The sequence below is a fragment of the Pongo abelii genome, chromosome 1, assembly GCF_028885655.2.
Source record: "Pongo abelii isolate AG06213 chromosome 1, NHGRI_mPonAbe1-v2.0_pri, whole genome shotgun sequence".
Taxonomy (NCBI): Eukaryota; Metazoa; Chordata; class Mammalia; order Primates; family Hominidae; genus Pongo; species Pongo abelii.
This window is the reverse complement of record NC_071985.2, coordinates 47,029,557-47,041,873: the sequence shown is the minus strand read 5'-3', so window position 1 is coordinate 47,041,873 and position 12,317 is coordinate 47,029,557. Positions and strand designations below refer to the sequence as shown.

Genomic DNA, 12,317 nt, shown 5'->3' with positions numbered 1-12,317 from the left:
TACATAAACTGTTTCAGAAAATAAAAAGAAGGAAGCCAGAATCTACACTAGATTGTTTTGCCTCCAGGTTGTTTAGTAACAACAAAAAGAGGCTAAGAACTGAAGCAAAGAAAAACCAAAATAAAGTCTGAATACTTCCCACAAACGGCACTAGAAAAAGACATCTGATTATACCTAGGTGGTAGAGGTTTTAAGGACTGGACCTTTGACTTTGTGCTCGTCCTTCTGTGTGGACCAGCTTTGCTCTTTGATTCCAGTTATTTTAATTCCAGTTGTAATGATGGGTTTTGGACACTCTAAGTCTGTATTATGACCAACAGCATGTATCTGTAAGATAGCTAGGTCACTAATAGTCTGTGGCATGGAAAAAATTTTGTTTTGTTTTAATATGGTGCTAACTAAGCATATAGAGATTGACTCTGTAACTTTAACTCCAGTAACACACTGTTATCACCACCCAAATTGACCAGCCTAGATAGTAACATCATATGCAGTATCATACGAACTACGTAGAACCATGCCTGGGACACTCATCTGTTAGCTCTTACATGCCCTTTGTGCTCAAAGAGAACAATTTGTGGTTGTTGTATGCCAGTCAATTCAGTCATCATGGAGCTTAGTTGTTTACTGTATTGCATGCTAAGCAGTAGACTCTAGGAATCTAATAAATTTGATTCTCACATTGGTCCTGTTTGCCACAAACATTGCCATGCCTCAAGAACCTCACAAGTTGTGTTTGTTAGAACAGGGCATATGTAGTTCTCATACTCTGCAACAGTGTTTGCCTCAGCATAATTGTGTTTATGTGGAATTGCATTGGCATTGCAATGTGAGAATGACAGAGTTGACAGGACCACTAACATGTGTACCCTGGGAATTGTTTCCCCCATCCCCATAGCTGGCTGAAGAAACTTTATTTCTGAGTTATTATGTAGGGACTGAAAGGTTTTTTGTTTTGTTGTGTTTTTTTTTGTTTTTTTTTTTACATATATGCACAGATTGTTTTTTACCTACAATGAGCAAAAATAATCTGGACAAAAAAATAATGCTCTCCCTGTTTTTTCTTTCAAATGTATACATATATTTGAAATCTTAGGCATAGGGAAAAGCTTTTATGTCATCTTCAGAGCTACAGCCATATTTTTTAGCCAGAACCAAATCTTAAATCTCTCCTGACAGAACCCTAATGAAGGGGACAAAGTGATCTCCTGTGGAAATGTGAAAGGCATAAAAAGGAAAAGTTACATATCTGGAGGATTCAGATGATACAAAGAAAATAAGTTGAGGATAAAGGAAATGAGAGGATAAACCTAGTAGTACAATGGCATCTTTCATCTTCAACTATTTTGAAGTATTTTTACCTGAGAACGTGAAGATAAAGTGTATATAGATGGCACATAGACAACTAATAAATGAATAAACATTTACATTGCATATGTCAGAAGTATCTGCAAAGCAAAAAGGGTGCATGCCAGTTCATCGTTGATCAGGAAGAGTCTTTCATATACTCTTCCAGGATCTATGTTATTATTGGAAAAAAAAAAAGAAGTTAGATGTTAAGTTTGGGAGTATTTTTAGTAAACCCAGATGAACAGAGCAGCCTTTATTTCTGGATCAACTGCAAATTCACAACTATGAAGACTAGTTGAAATATTTAAATTTCTAGATGAATCATACATAGATCACTTTTCGTAGGGCCTTTTCCTTAAAACTCTGCAGTTAACTAAAAGTGGGAAATAATTATTTTTCTTAACACCTGATGGACCATTCAGCCTCATTTATAGGCTTTAAAGAAAACTAAAAATATTTTTAAAAATCAAGTTGATGACAATTTAAAAACTTACATAGAATTTCTGAACCTTCTTTAAGTTATAGGTTACATTTTCAAGAAACTGATCGTTATCAAACTTGTGAGCTTAAATTTAAGTGTGTTGCTACCAGGCAGTAATACGTTTTGCCTGGCATACAGATTATGAGCACAACTTAACTATCACAGATATCTTTGAGAACTAAATGGATTTATTTATTTTAAAAGTTATTCTAAAATTAATTCTGTACCTTTCTCCTCTGTACCTTTCTCCTTAAGTTTTTAAAACACCTTTCTTGACATATAATTTCTGTACAACTGCACATATTTAAATTGTAATATCTGATGAATTTGAGGAAACTATCTCCCTAATTCTAGCTCTTAACTGTACTAAATATTTATAGTCTTAACAAAAATTTCAGATAAATCATATGCTTTAAAGCTACTTATTCAGTGTTTAACTGACATTATATAGAGCCCTTTTGCTACTTTTAAGCTAATCAAAAAAGATATAATATACCCTGTTAGTGCTTCTGATCAGTTCAAGTTGTTTTTTTTTTTTCCTCATCAAGGTGCTGTGAGCATTTGGCAGGGTAATTCTTCACTATGTGGGTCTGTTTCCATGATAGCAAGCATTCAGCATCCCTGAGCCTGGCATTTGAAATGCCAATAGCACCCTCCAGTCATTGTGACAATCAGTGTCCCCACATAATTTCAAAAGCTCTTGTGGTAAGTGTTGCCCCTTCCCCTCCCTGTGACAAACCTGCCCCTTATACCTTTACTGATGTTTCTAGCCTATGTGGCCTACAAAAAAAGTGTGAAGGGGGAAAAGCTATGTTGGTCACATTAAAAAGAGATAGGTTTTCATTTCTGCTTTTTGTAAGCCATAAAGTTAAATTTAATTGCAAAATACTAAACTCATGAACCGATTCTAGGACAGGTTTGCAGAATGATTTTCTTAAAGGACCTTTATAATCTCTTACCCTTAAATGAATTTCTGAGACTTAACATTCGTAACACTAGGGCATGATTATTTAAATATATGGGAGCAAGATTGGGAACATTTTGTCAGCTAGTAAAGTTATTGTGAGCTCCATGCTGTGCAACTTGTATATCCTGTCTTGCTTTGCCTCTCTGTTGCTGCCTTGTACTCCAAAATAACACCATCTCTTCTCCCTACTCCCAGCAACCCACTAGACTATGCATAAGCCGTTAGTGGATATATTTTGTTGGTCTGATTTTTAGCTTTTTTGCTTGTTCACAAAGAACATGTGTCAAAGGCCCTTTATTACACTGAAAGAATTGCGTGACTTTTCTCTGTTCTGCATTTTCTTACATGTGGAATTAAGGCTGACTCTTTTCTCTAAAATGATTCATTTTGTGGTAAAGTCCCTAATATGTCTCCCTCACTCAGGAGCATCTGTGCAGGAGTCAACATTAAATGTGAGTTATCATTATTGATCTTCTCCATCACCCCCAAAAGGGGAGGATTTTCACATCACATAAATTAAAACAGGATTGAGATGGAAAAATCAAAAGAGAAGAAGAAGTGACAAAGAACCTCCTATTTCCTTTAGAACTTATTTCCTGCCCCCAAGTAATATTTTTGGCCCTTCTAAGTACCCAGTAATAAAACGTCGCTATAAAAGCATAGAATAGTAAATGAAGCTGTTATGAATTCTAGACTATCTTCCGATTTGGCTGTGTGCTGTTGATGGTCTCCTTTAAAAACAAATTGTTTAGTATGAGATAAAAAATTATTTATATAAAAATATATGGAAGGGTAGGGCTTGATATTAATTTTTTAACAGTATGGAGATCTTTGTAGTGATACAAATTTTGAGATTTTCTGTAATCTCTTTGAAGACACGAATCATGTCTTACAGTACTTTGTATATCCCTGTCCCTAATAGTACCTTGCATAGAATAAGAACTTAATAGTTGTTAGTTGATGGAAGAAAAGTATCAGTTGAAAATAAAAATAAAAATATTTTCTTTGGATCTTATATTCATAAATGGACTGAAAATGACTGCCCTGTTCCAAAAGGAGGAACAGAGATCTTAAACTATACTTCTTAACTGGTAATACTTGACTCATCACCTTCTTACCTAAATCTGAACTAAAATACTGTATATTGTACCTACTCAGAAGTTTATAAACTAACCTACCAAAATTGATTTGAGGGAGAGGCAGAGACATTTTTGAAAGACTAGGTAATGTCCACCTAACTGTTGATCTCCTTTGGGCCTTAAAGGACCTTGTGGTTTTGTTACCAGAAAAGGAGTCTGATCTGGACCCCAAGAAAGGGTTCTTAGGTCTCACGCAAGAAAGAATTCAGGGCAAGTCCATAGAGTAAAGTGAAAGCAAGTTTATTTAGAAAGTGAAGGAATAAAAGAATGACTCCTCCATAGACAGAGCAGCCCTACTTCTTGATTCTATGCTAAACAAGGGGTGGATTATTCATGAGTTTTCCAGGAGAGAGGTGGGCAATTTCCAGAACTGAGGGTTCCTCCCCTTTTTAGACCATATAGGGCAACTTCCTGGTGTTGCCATGACATTTGTAAACTGTCATGTCACTGGTGGGAGTGTCTCTTAGCATGCTGATATTTTATAATTAGTGTATAATGAGTCATGAGGACGACCAGAGGTCACTCTCATCGCCATCTTGGTTTTGGTGGGTTTTGGCTGGCTTCTTTATCGCAGCCTGTTTTATCAGCAAGGTCTTTGTGACCTGTATCTTGTGCTGACCTCCTATCTCATCCTGTGACTGAGAATGCCTTAACCTCTTGGGAATGCAGCCCAGTAAGTCTCAGCCTTATTTACCCAGCCCCTATTCAAGATAGAGTGCCTCTGGTTCAAACATCTTTGACAGAAACATACCTATACCTTAGTCTACTATGTGTAATGCATTCCAACATTTGCTATTCTGTTTATTCACTTTTTATTGATCTGGTTGTGGCCACTAAATTGATTCATAACCTAATAATGAGTCTCATTGTACCTTCAGCCTAAGTGACTGCCTGTTTCCATTAGCAAACCCAATTCTTTGGTGAACATATAATCTTAGAGTCCTCTGTAAAGAGAAACTATCTTTCAGAGTTGTCAGGAATTAAAAAAGAAAGTCACTTCCTTGTGCCCCTTTCTCACTGTAGTGACATGAAAAAACTCTGTTTTTTTTTTTAAACACTGTTAAACTTACAGAAATATTTCAAGAATAAAGAATTGCTGTATACCCTTTACCTAGAGATCACATTCACTTTTTTTTTTTTTTTTTTTTTGAGTTGGAGTTTCACTCATGTTGCCCAGGCTGGAGTGCAATGGTGCGATCTCGGCTCATCCCAACCTCTGCTTCCAAGGTTCAAACGATTCTCCTGCCTCAGCCTCCCAAGTAGCTGGGATTACAGGCATGTGCCACCACGCCTGGCTAATTTTGTATTTTCAGTAGACATGGGGTTTCTCCATGTTGGTCAGGCTGGTATGGAACTCCCGACCTAAGGTGATCTGCCCACCTCAGCCTCCCAAAGTGCTGGGATTACAGGCGTGACACATTCACATTTTTACCAGTTGTCCTAATAAAGTCCATGGGAGCAGAAAGATCCAATCCAGGATCACTATACCCAATTTTTGTGTATCTCTAGTTAGACTTTCCTTGACTTATATGACCTTGGTTTTTTGGGGGTGTTTTGTTTTGTTTTGTTTTGTTGTTGCCCAGGCTGAAGTGCAGTAGTGTGATTTTAGCTCACTGCATCCTCTGCCTCTTGTGCTCAGAGGATCCTCCCACCTCAGCATCTTGAGTAGCTGGGACTACAGGTGGGCGCCCCCGTGCCTTGCTAATTTTGGGTTTTGTTTTGTTTTGTTTTTTTGGTAGAGACGGGGTTTTGTGACATTGCCCAGGCTAATCTTGAACCCCTGGGCTCAAGAGATTTGCCCTCCTTAGCCTCCCAAAGTGCTGAGATTACGGGCATGAGCCATCACGCCTGGCCGACCTTGATATTTTTGAAGATAGCAGGCCAGTCATATATGTCCCTCAGTTTAGGTTTATCCAGTGTTTTCTCATGATTAGGCCCAGTTTATGCATTTTTGGCCACAATGTCATAGAAGTGATACTGTACTCTTCTCATTTCATGCTGTCAGTTTGTCATGTTACCAGTGGTCTTGTCTTTGATGACTGGATTGAGATGACGTCTGCCAGGTTTCTCCATGGTAGGTAGTTTTTCCTCCTTTGTGATTAATAAATGTTGTCTGATGTGATACTTTGAGATTACGTAAACTCCAGTTTCTTCTCTACTTTTACCCACTACTTTGAACATCCATTAATACTTCTTTCTTGGATTGATTTTACAGTCATGGTTGCCAAATGGTAATTTTTCTAACTTTATTACCCCTTCTACATTTATTAGTAGGCATTCTATTGTAAGCAAGAAGCTTTTCTCCTCCCATTTATTTTTTTCATTCATTTATTTATATCAATGTCTACTCATGGGTTCCTAGTCAGTGGGTTATAATTCATTGCTATCATTATTTATTATGATGCTCTTATTATCCCAGGTTTGGCTTTTTAAGCAGGCTTCTGTGTCCTTGTGTCATATCATTTAAGTGTTGTTTGAGGACTTTCTCACCTTCTAGCACAAGAGATCAGGTTCATTTTCTTTCCTTACCCCAGCTCTGGAATTAGCCATTTCTCCAGAGAGCCCTGTTTCTCTTAGTAGAAAGTGGCATTTAGAAACAATGATCTAGGCAGTAGGTACGCTAAATGCTGCTGGAGTGTTGCTCTTCGCAGGCCCCTTTCACTGGACAGAGCTAGGAAAGACATACATATGGATGCATTTGCTTACATATACACATACATTTACATCTTTATTTCTTTATCTGTCTATATTGAAAATCATGATTTCATACCAACATGGGGTTCTTTTTAGCTTTCCCTTTTTTTTTTTTTTTTGTATTTATGTCTGCCTTCTCTAACAATGAGAAACCTAGTTGCCATTTTCAATATGTTTACTTATTTGCTCAATCCCTTGTGTAAAGCCAATCCGCTAACTAGACCCAAGTAGACCAGGCTACTACCTCACCACTGTACCCTCCTCTTATTGCCAGGGCTCTTTGCCTTCTAAGAAATAAAGAAAGCTGGGAAGAGGGAAGGAGGAAGATAGGTAGAGGTAAGTTTTTTCTTAAAGCATTTGAAAAGGAGATTCTGCCATCTTTTTCAGTAACCTTTTACATAATCACAAGGAAAGTAAGTGCATAGAATATAAAAACTGATATTTAAGCTCTTTGCTTCAGATTTTCATTTAGATTCTTACATATATTTTATAAATGCACGTGCATGTTAACCAAGTATTTTTTTGTGATAATGACCATGTATTGAGCATGACCACATGCTAGGCACTGTGATGGATGATTGTGTGTGTGTGTGTGTGTGTGTGTATCCTAAAGCATATAACAACTCTGTAAATAAGCATCCTTATCACTATTTTGGGTGATGAACCAAATAAGATTCAATGGGGCTGAAGAACTTGACCATATCAGTCAGTTAAGCAGGGGTTAGAATTTCAACCCAGCATATCTGACCTCAAATACACACCCTTCCCAAACCATGTGTACAGCACCATGGTATATTGCTAGCATTGGAAATCATCACTGGGGAACATTTTATCAAACATCACCCTTAAACCATGCCATTTAGGTTTTTTTAACTTAAAAAAATAAAGAGGAAAAAGTAGAAATTACTCAACTGGTTCATTAATTTCTTCCTTTACTAACTTTTGGGAGAGTTGAGTCAATGAGAGTCGATGATTAGTATTCACATCATAAGACATTTTATTGGCTTATTCACACATTAGATATGTCCCATCTCAAAAACAAACATATGCAGTTCCTCTATTTGATAGTTCTTATATTTGTTGGAAACTCTGTTGAGCCGACTACCTGGTGCTCTTAATTCCATTATAACAATGCCCTAAAGTTTAGAGACTTTTTTCTTCCCTCTTTTTTACCTACAAGAAATAAAATAGATGAACTCAACATCCTATCCTGCTTATCTGGAATAAGTTATTTTCTAAACAAGTGGCTATTTGCAAAGCTCATCCTGTAGAAGTCTGTGGTCAAGAATATTTCCATTCAGTTCTTATTTTTACAGGGGAATTAATATCTTTTCAGTCAGAAAGGAACAATAAATGCTTGTTGGCTGGGTTGAAAAAAATTAAATCTACAAAAAGACAAGTGAAGAAGGAAAGAGCTTACATTCAACTTTCTGGAGAATTTATCTCTGTTTCTCTGTATATCTGATGTGTTCCTGCAAGAGTCTCAAATACCCAGAATTTTACTGAAGGATTTGAATTGGTAGATCTTTTCAGATCTGTTTTTACTTTACTTTGGTCAACCAAAGTTTATTCTTCAGGCAGTTGTGTTTTGCTACCCTTTTACTGGCTGTGTGTCTTTGGCCAAGACACTTAACCTTTCAGAACTTCACTTTCTTCATCTGTAAGATAGTAATACGGTCACGAGTCCCTTAACAACAGGGATACATTCTAAGAAATGAGTTGTTAGGCAATTTCGTCCCTGAGCAAACATCAAAGAGTGAATTTAACACAAACCTAGATGGTACAGCCTACTACACACCTAGGCTATATGGTATAGCCTGTTGCTCCTAGGATACAAACCTGTACAGCATGTTACTATATTGAATATTGTAGAGCTGGAACATGATAAGTATTTGTGTATCTAAACATAGAAAAGGTATTGTAAAAATACTGGGTAAAAGATTAAAAATGATATACCTGTATAGGGCACTTACCATGAATGAATGCACCTTACAGGACTAGAAGTTGCTTTGGGTGAGTCAGTGAGCAAGCGGAGAGTGAAGGCCTAGGACATTACTGTACACTACTATAGACTACTAACACTGTGCACTTAGGCTACACTAAAGTTATAAAAAAGTTTTTTCTTTCTTCAATAATAACCTTAGCTTACTATAATTTTTTTACTGTATACATTTTTAAAATTTAACGTTTTGACTCTTTTGCAGTAATACTTAGCTTAAAACACAAACACATATAGCTGTACAAAAATATTTCTTTATATTCTTAATCTATAAGCTTTTATCTTTTTTTTTTTTAACTTTAAAACTTTCTTGTTAAAAACTAAGACACACACACACGTTAGCTTAGGCCTACACAGGGTCAGAATCATCAGTATCACTGTCTTTCACTTCCACATGTTATCCCATTGGAAGGTCTTCCTGCATGGAGCTGTCACGTCCTATCATAACAATGCCTTCTTCAGAATATCGCCTGAAGAACCTGCCTGAGGCAATTTTAGAGTGAACTTTTTTATATATAAGTAGAAGGAGAAGTACACTCTAAAATAATGATTAAAAATATGGCATAGTAAATACCAGGTTAGGCCGGGCATGGTGGTTCACGCCTGTAATCCCAGCACTTTGGGAGGCTGAGACGGGCCGATCACGAGGTCAGGAGATCGAGACCATCCTGGCTAACATGGTGAAACCCCGTCTTTACTAACAATACAAAAAAACAAAATTAGCTGGGCATGGTGGCAGGCGCTTGTAGTCCCAGCTACTTGGGAGGCTGAGGCAGAAGAATGGCGTGAACCCGGGAGGCGGAGCTTGCAGTGAGCCAAGATCGCGCCACTGCACTCCAGCCCAGGCAACAGACTGAGACTCCGTCTCAAAAAAAAAAAAAAAAGTAAATACCAGGTGATAAGAATTTTTCAGTTCCATTATAGTCTTATGCAACCACCATTGTATGTGTGGTTTGTTGACAGAAACATCAGTTATGCAGGGCATGACTGTACAGTGGTATACTTTTCAGTGTGGTTGAGAGGATCAGGTGAGATAATATATGTTAAAACACTTTATAAAATATAAAAGAGTTTGTCATTGTTACTACTTCCTAGAAGTGGACATAAGATAGAAGTAAAAAGAGACAAAGAGGCCAGTTTGGAGTAAAAGAGGTTTACATTCCCTCTCTAATTGCCAGTGAGTGTGAAATCACTGTATGAATCTTACAGAAACAGGTCAGGAAACTGTGTCTGATCAAGTTGTTCTTGACATGCCTTTAAGGAATAATGTAAACCGGTGACTTTCATTCAACATATCAAAAAAGTGTCACTAACCTTTCCCTAGCCAGTCATGCTACCAAGCATGGAAATGTTAGTATTTAGGTTTACATCAGTATTTCTTTAAGTGAAAAGATCTAATGGAGACTCACCTTATCAGATGAGATTAGCTATATAAGCTATATCCATAATATACATCATATAAGATCTGAATTCCCAAGATAATTGGCTTTTTGTTTTTTTTGTTTGTTTGTTTTGTTTTTTTTGAGACAGAATTTTGTTCTTGTCGCCCAGGCTAGAGTGCAATAGCACGATCTCGGCTTACCGCAACCTCTGCCTCACTGTTTCAAGTGATTCTCCTGCCTCAGCCTCCTGTGTAGTAGCTGGGACTACAGGTGCCCCCCACAACGCCTGGCTAATTTTTTGTGTTTTTAGTAGAGACAGGGTTTCACCATGTTGGTCAGGCTGGTCGCAAACCCCTGACCTCATGTGATCCACCCACCTCGGCCTCCCAAAGTGCTGGGATTACAGGCGTGAGCCATTGCACCTGGCAACAGTTGGCCTTTGAGACACAGTGTATTCTGGTTTATGATAGAATTTATCAGTCTTCTTAAGGAAGACTGAATAATTTCCAGGACCCCTAATAAAGGGGTTCTGATTCATTCTCAGTCTAAAAGAATGAGTTTGTAAAACTCTTTTCAACCTATATTCCTCAGACCAACTTCCAAGTAGCTGATCACTTCCCTTGATTTAATTTCACAAAATTAATCATAGGAATAAAGACGTTGTCAAGGCAATTAGAGGGGAAAGAATAGCATGTTGAGAAAGTTTGAAGTGAAAAGTATAAATTTCATGTGGAAAAAGGGAAAGCAGGATAGAGTTTCCAAGAGTCCAGAGAAAAGAGGGTTGTTACTTTGGGGATAAACCAGTTGGCTTAGAAAACATTTGGCCTAGAAATTTTGGTTAGTGTAGTGGTAACAACAGAGTGCAAAAGATTAAATTTTAGATGTTTCTTCCAGGTCAAATCCAAAATCCTTCAACACTATGCAAATAAATTCCTCTCTTTTTAATTTCATTTTCCCTGTACTACTGAGTCCTGTAGCCTTGCAATTGCACTACTGTGTGTTTTCTCTCTTCATTTCTGACCCTTCTTTCTTTTCCCTCACCTTTATACCACCTTCCATTGTCATTTTCCCGATTGTGGCATCTTAGGAAACTCTGGTAAGTTTTATACTTACAGATCCAGCCAGTAAGGTCTGTAATGGACAGATAACTTTCTTTGCAGTGAGCCAGAGCTTCAGTTTGCTTCCTCATGGTGCAACAGGAATGGCATCTCATTAAAATTGAACATTAAGGGCCTGAAGGTGCTTTGACTAATTTTTCTGTCTGGGCGTTGTTACTTAAGAGATCTAGAAGTTCAAAAATCCCCCTTCCCATAGTATTCGGAGCAATCAGCCTTAGAGACTGCTGCCTACTCTGAGGCAGGGGACACTGGAAGGTTGGTGAGGTTTGCCCCTGAGCATGCCCCCAAAGAGCCTCCCTTTATTCCTAGAAGCTGGCAGGCTTTCTTTTCCTCCTACAAGTGGCAACCCGAATTCTGAGTTGAAAGTGAATCTTTGCCCTTGGCTCCTCTCCAGCATTCCTCACTGAGCGAATAGGGATTTGGAATGTCAGAAAATAGAAGAGGGGAGGGGAAAAGATGTGTGTATGACTGTGAGTGTTTATATGTAAAAGCAGCTTCGTCTGGGAGGACTTAAGGAAACTTGACTTCCTCAGACTGCTTCTTCTTATAAATTCTTGGTTCCTTATTTATCGTTTTTTCGTTTTTGTTTTTTAAGTTGTTTGACCTGATTTTATCATAGTAGTTCCAAATGACTTACAGCCCAGTGGAGTCAAGCTAAGGAAAGACAGCATGATTTCCACAGGATTTGTATTTCTTCCCTCTGGATAAAGTGATAGTAGTTCCCAGACTCGCTGCCGGCAGGATCCAAGGTCGTCTTTCCTCTGGGATTTAATCTGGTGTCATCAGGAACCTAGATTCAGGTTTTATTGGAGAGCAAGCCTCAATAAGAAGTGTCCTTTGAGGAGAATCAAGGACTCAATCTAGGCATAAAAGGTGTTGCTCAGCACAATACCCTCTACGGTAAGCTACCAGTCCTGAGAACCTGTGGTCAAAACTGAATTGAAAATATTGATGGAACTCAGACTCTGTGTAACTGGGGACTGGTTCAGAGCTCAAGACTATAATTTACAGGGCTGCTTTTATCCTTTATTTAGTTCTATCCAAAGTCATCTTGCATCAACTCAAAAGGAGAGATTCTGTGAGGGTAACCTACAGGGGAAATTTCCCAGCTTTGTGTGAAGAATCCAGTGGTTGAGTGTCTATCTGCATCCTGAGGAACCATGTCCTCTTTATATACCCGAAGTAAA

At 37.9% G+C, this 12,317-nt stretch overlaps 2 protein-coding genes across 14 annotated transcripts in view; one reads left to right on the top strand and one right to left on the bottom strand.

Moving 5' to 3' along the window:
• The window catches only part of SYT2 (synaptotagmin 2), a 527,556-nt gene that overhangs the window by 344,703 nt on the left and 170,536 nt on the right, over positions 1-12,317 (bottom strand). The gene's annotated exons all lie outside the window — the stretch shown is intronic.
• Positions 1-12,317, top strand: part of PPP1R12B (protein phosphatase 1 regulatory subunit 12B) — a 237,618-nt gene that overhangs the window by 176,746 nt on the left and 48,555 nt on the right. Inside the window, exons 20-21 of one of the 13 annotated variants that reach the window (XR_008510700.1) lie at positions 2,380-2,536; positions 5,943-12,158. The exons of the other annotated variants lie outside the window; for them this stretch is intronic. The gene's annotated coding sequence lies outside the window, so the exon portion shown is untranslated. Of the gene's footprint in view, positions 1-2,379; positions 2,537-5,942; positions 12,159-12,317 lie in introns of those variants that run through there. 13 annotated transcript variants of the gene reach the window in all.